This window comes from Salvelinus sp. IW2-2015, linkage group LG17 (genome assembly GCF_002910315.2).
Source record: "Salvelinus sp. IW2-2015 linkage group LG17, ASM291031v2, whole genome shotgun sequence".
NCBI lineage: Eukaryota > Metazoa > Chordata > Actinopteri > Salmoniformes > Salmonidae > Salvelinus > Salvelinus sp. IW2-2015.
In genome coordinates, this window is record NC_036857.1 from 2,182,319 (window position 1) to 2,188,318 (window position 6,000).

The 6,000-nt window shown below is 42.1% G+C and overlaps 1 protein-coding gene across 1 annotated transcript in view; it reads left to right on the forward strand.

Moving 5' to 3' along the window:
• The first annotated feature begins 3,792 nt into the window (after positions 1 to 3,792).
• LOC111977155 (deoxyribonuclease gamma) overlaps positions 3,793 to 6,000 on the forward strand; it is a 21,201-nt gene continuing 18,993 nt past the window's right edge. Inside the window, exon 1 of the mRNA XM_070447804.1 lies at positions 3,793 to 3,851. The gene's annotated coding sequence lies outside the window, so the exon portion shown is untranslated. The remainder of the gene's footprint in view (positions 3,852 to 6,000) is intronic.

Below are 6,000 nucleotides of genomic sequence, written 5' to 3' on the forward strand. Positions count from 1 at the left end.
CTGGTCTGGTGTCTCGGTTATCGAAACGGATAATCCGGGAAATAATGTAGAAGTTTTGTAGAAGAGACATTGTTGCACGGAAAAGTTCTCTGCCAGTTTCTGCATCCCACAGGGTTCTGTGGAATCCCCATTGGATCTGAAAACAACAGCAAGGATAAGAACCCCAAAGTATTGTGAGAGCAAAATTGCAAGATTATGTTATAATACTTTTATTGCATCAAATGGTTGTTTTATGCAACATAATAGAGGGTTCTTATAACTCTATTGTGTCTGTGTGAACTGAAAGTGGGCCTCGGGAGATTATATGTATTTATTTTACCTTTATTTAACTAGGCAAGTCAGTTAGGAACAAATTCTTATTTTCAATGACAGCCTAGGAACAGTGGGTTAACTGCCTGTTCAGGGGTAGAATGACAGATTTGTACCTTGTCAGCTCAGGGATTTGAACTTGCAACCTTTTGGTTACTAGTCCAACACTCTAACCTCTAGGCTACCCTGACAGGAGATTTACAATGTGTTTTGGGTGATAAAACCTAAGGAGACCGGATTCAAGTTAATGTTTCTGTTCTATAAGGTATCAGGGAAAGATGACCCCAGGGCCAGACCTTGGTCTCTACACAAAGATAACTTTTTTTTACAGCACATAGGCATGTAAATGAGCTTGGTCTCTCTCCAAAAACACGCCTTTCCTCCAAATTAGTGCAGTCTAAAATGATTTTCTGGATGGTGTCTGGGATGAACAGTTCAAAAGAAGAATTTATGTCCTGCACATGAGTAACCGCCATCTGCGTCAGCCCTGGTTGCATCCTTATCACATTGGCAGCCATGCGAGGTGGCTCATTCCTTGGGCAAGAAGAACCCTTCAATTTCACAATTTTTTGACATCCATATTTCTCCTCCTGCAGGCTGCTGATGAGCTGGTTGCTGACGGGCTGGTGCTGTGGCTGGCTGAGGGTCAATCTCATCCTCTTCTTCCAACTCACTGTCAGACTCCGAATTGACAGAGACATGATCCTAATATTCTGAATATTCCAAAGTGGAAGACGCTCCTTCCACACTAGCTTCTCTCTCTGCAAACATTCTTTCTAAGGCCCTCTGAGCAGAGATTATTTTTGACATACTGAATGATTGTGGTAAGGAGCCACACATGCAAAGCTATTTATTTGTTGTGTCCCTCCCTCAATTTGCACCTGGCTGGGGTAGAGTGTGGGAAAATACAGCATTTAAAAAAATGTATTGTAATAACATTGTGTAGGTTCCCGCAAGACATTGTGTAGTTTCACACACACTACAAAGGACAAAGAGTGCGAGAAAAGCGGGAGACAGGCAGACACAGGGAGACAGACAGGTTATTGGTGATATGTTGAAACAGCAGGCCCAGGAAGGAGGAAGACAGGATGAAGGAACAAAGCAAACCTTTGTTTCATTATTACTTGTTTTCACCTACAACACACACACACACACACACACAACACACACACCACACACACACACACACACACACACACACACACACACACACACACACACACACACACACACACACACACACACACACACACACACACTTTTCCTAGCCTTGGGTCCAGTGTACCCAAACCACCGCATATGTAATATAAATGTGTACAGTAGGGGGATGCACAGTGTGCACACACTTGAAAATGTGTTTTTTTACATATTCTTCACAAAACCATTTTTATTTTAGTAAACATTGAAAACACCACACAATGGTTAAGTATCAAAAGTAAAAGTATAAACCATTTCAAATTCCTTATATTAAGCAAATCAGACGACACCATCTAAAAATAAAAATGTATTGACGGATTGACAATTTTCCTGTCAAAATGTCAGAAGTACTTTTGTGTTTCAGGGAAAATGTATGCAGTAAAAAGTACATTATTTTCTTTAGGAATGTAGTAAAGTAAAAGTAAAGTACGGATACCSCAAAATACTACTTAAGTAGTACTTTCAAGTATTTTTACTTAGGTACTTTACACCACTGRTCCAGACCAACGGTCTGAGAGGACAGAACACTGCCACTCAACACCCCCTGCAACTGTTCTGCAGTAAAACCTCGCAATCCCAAGTATTTCTCTGCTGCTYCCACCACAACCTCTATTTTCTGTGACTTTTGATCCATTTCTGCAGTACAATTGACAACCATAGCTATGATTGCCAAGAAACCTACCTTACTGAAAGCACATAGTCTTCCCATCACTCTCTATTAGTCTAAGCCTACTCACAGGAATCATCTCAGTGTCCCATCTTCCTCTCCCACTCTCTTCACTTTGTACTGTATTGTACTACTCTGACCATAGTAACCTCAACCTGACTTTCTCTCAACGGACACCTCTGATCTTCAGCCCCATGGACACCTCCACAACTTTATCCACTGAAACTACACACTCCTTTGTCCCATGCCCTCCTGAACACTTCTCACATCTAGGACTCTCCCTCCCACATACTGCTGCAACATTGCCCATCAACTTTACACCTAAAACACTAAAGTATTTTGGGAACAAAAGTCTCTCACGGSACAACTTACACTTCCTACCTTAACCTTATCTGGCAACGACTCTACTTCAAAACTCAACAGGACAGACAACTTCGTCTCCGTTTCCCCACACTCGCCACCAGATCTGTGTCGCACCAAACTGCCAGTGTCACAGACACCGGAATATTCACTTTCAATGGTGACCTGCTCCAGAGAACAAAGCAAGCCACATTTCTTGTCCCTAATRGCGTGATCTGGAGTGACCACCCGCTGAAGAAACCACCCGCTGAAGAAATCATCACTAGTCCACTCTTAGTTACTTTCACCAACTCAACAGTACCCAACCTCTTCTCCACCCAACCTACCACCACATATGGATCAGCCAAAATGCAAGAATCTATTCTTTCCACAAATTTTACTCCCACTGGGACAGAATCATCTTTCACATCCTTGGACCGAGGCCCGAACTCGGTGGTCCTCGCTGCAGGAAAATCATCCACCTTCTTGTAGTTCCATCTCTGAGCTACTAGAACACTATTCCTCTATTTAGCACTCGACACTAACCACACTGCTATATGTATATGTATACTGTATATATGTACCATTGGCAGACCTTGTTTGCCATTGGCAGATTTTTATATGCTCAAAAATAAGGTAATTTTGGTTTTGTACGCGGTCATATGATACGTGGGACAGAAAAACTTAGGTGAGTACATGGGGTGTTATATCTCAGCAGAGGGTCTGTCTTTCTGGTCAACATCACTGATACAGGTCCCCCTTCACCCTCTGGTGGTACGGATAACTTGTCATTACAGAGAAACCTATAAAACCAGCACTAAGGAAGGTCTCCCTCACAGACAACATCTTCCTAACCACACTGCTAGCCTCTACATTTTAGTAGACACTCTTATCCAGAGCAACTTACAGTAATGCATACATTTTCATTGCATTCTTCTACCAGAGACATTGGAGAAAGGAGGAGATAGGAATCATATTGGACAATAAATGGAGGAACCTATAACCACAGATGGAACAATGAGCCAGATGTATAAATGTGAAATATCCAGTTGCCGTTTCCGCTCACTACCAAATATGGTGATGAGTGAAAGCCCAGTGGCCAACAGAGAGCGTGTGTTGAAAGGAGAGTAGTGGGCGTGTGGAAAGGAAAGTGAAGATTTTTACATGACAGGGGTCGTGTAGAAAGGAGTGAGTGTGTGGAAAGGAAAGTGAAGATTTTTACATGACAGAAAGGAGTGGGAAGGAGAAAGGAAGGAGTGGGTGTGTGGAAAGGAAAGTGAAGATTTTTACATGACAGGGATCGTGTAGAAAGGAGTGGGTGTGTGGAAAGCGATCTGCTGTGAGTCGTATTTCACTACTAATTTTACACAAACAATTTTACATTTTCAGTTTTAAAACTGATGGTTAATTTTTATTAAAAGTATTTATGATGGGTGTACTGTTGCGTCATGCATTGAATGTATGCGTGTGCTCAGGGTTAAGTTGAGGAGTTCGGTTAAAGGGTTAAGGTTAGGAGAATGGTTAGCTAAAAGGTTGATGGTTAGGGTTAAGGGGAGGGTTAGCTAACATTCMAAGCTAAGTAGTTGCAACGTAGCTAAAAAGTAGTAAGTAGTTGAAAAGTTGCTAATTAGCTAAAATGTTAAGGTTGTCTATAATGAGAGCAAACTAACAACCTTTGATTTGCTAGACGTTCGCGTTATACAGAGGGTCTAAACACATTTCTCCTATTTGTCTGACACTTCAGTCCAGAGTGCATTGCATGGTGCCGTTGCAAATGTCAGACTCCACTCTGTGAGGTACATCGATCTGCAGGTTGAACATGGTGAGGTTGAACCTCTCCCTGACCCAGTCTGTAATACCTACATGTTACAAGCAGACCACCATAGTCCCTGTGCCCAAGAACCCCAAGGTAACCTGCCTAAATGACTACCGACCCGTATCACTCACGTCTGTAGCCATGAAGTGCTTTGAAAGGCTGGTCATGGCTTACATCAACACCATCATCCCAGAAACCATAGATCCACTCCAATTCGCATACCGCCCCAACAGATCCATAGATGACGCAATCTCAATTGCACTCCACACTGCCCTTTCCCACCTTGGAAAATTCCAGAAAATTATGTAATMGCTTTAGAAGCTTCTGATAGGCTAATTGACATAATTTGAGTAAATTGGAGGTGTACCTGTGGATGTATTTCAAGGCCTACCATCAAACTCAGTGCCTCTTTGCTTGACATCATGGGAAAATCAAAAGAAATCAGCCAAGACCTAAAAATTAAATTGTAGACCTCCACAAGTCTGGTTCATCCTTGGGAGCAAATTCCAAATGCCTGAAGGTGCCACGTTCATCTGTACAAACAATAGTACGCAAGTATAAACACCATGGGACCACACAGTCGTCATACCGCTCAGGAAGGAGACGCATTCTGTCTCCAAGAGATGAACGTACTTTGGTGCGAAAAGTGCAAATCAATCCCAGAACAACAGCAAAGGACCTTGTGAAGATGCTGGAGGAAACAGGTACAAAAGTATCTATATCCAATATCCACAGTAAACGAGTCCCTACTTTGATATAACTGAAAAGGCCGTCTCAGCAAGGAAGAGGACTGCTCCAAAAAACCGCATAAAAAAAGCAGGACTTAGGTTTGCAACTGCACATGGCGGGACAAAGATCAAACTTTTTGAGACAGAAATGTTCTGGTCTGATTATTGAACAAAATATAACTGTTTTGGCCATATAATGACACATTGTTATGTGTTTTGTTGAGGAAAAGGGAGGATTGCAAGCCGCACATCCCAACGTGAGAACGGGTGTGGCAGCATCATGTTTGTGGGGGTGTTTTGCTGAGGTAGGGTATCTGTGCACTTCACAAAATAGATGGCATCATGAGGATGGAACTATGTGGATTATTGAAGCCACAATTCAAGAACTGCAGTCAGAGTTAAAGCTGGTCGCAATGGTTTTCCAAGTGGAAATGACCCCCAAAGGCATACTTTCAAAGTTGTGGCAAAATGGCTTAAGACAACGTAAAGGTATTTGGAGTGGCCATCAAAAGCCTGACGTCAATCTATAGAATATGTGTGGCAGAACTGAAAAAGTGTGTGCGAGCAAGGAAAGCCTACAACCTGATTCAGTTACACCAAGCTTGGTCCGGAGGATGGGCCAAAATTCACCCAACTTATTGTGGGAAGCTTGTGAAGGCACCCGAAACATTTGATCAAGTTAACATTTAAAGGCAATGCTACCAAATACTATTGACGTATGTGATAAACTTCTGACCCACTGGGAATGTATGACGAAATAAAAAAGCGAAATAAAATTCATTTCTCTGCACCATTATTCTGAACATTTCACATTCTTAAAATAAAGTGGGACTCTAACTGACTAAAGGCAGGGAATTTTTTACATAGGATTAAAGTGTCAGGAATATGGTGTAAACCGGTTTTAAATGTTAATTGCCTAAGGTGGTATGTAAACTTGGTGTTCG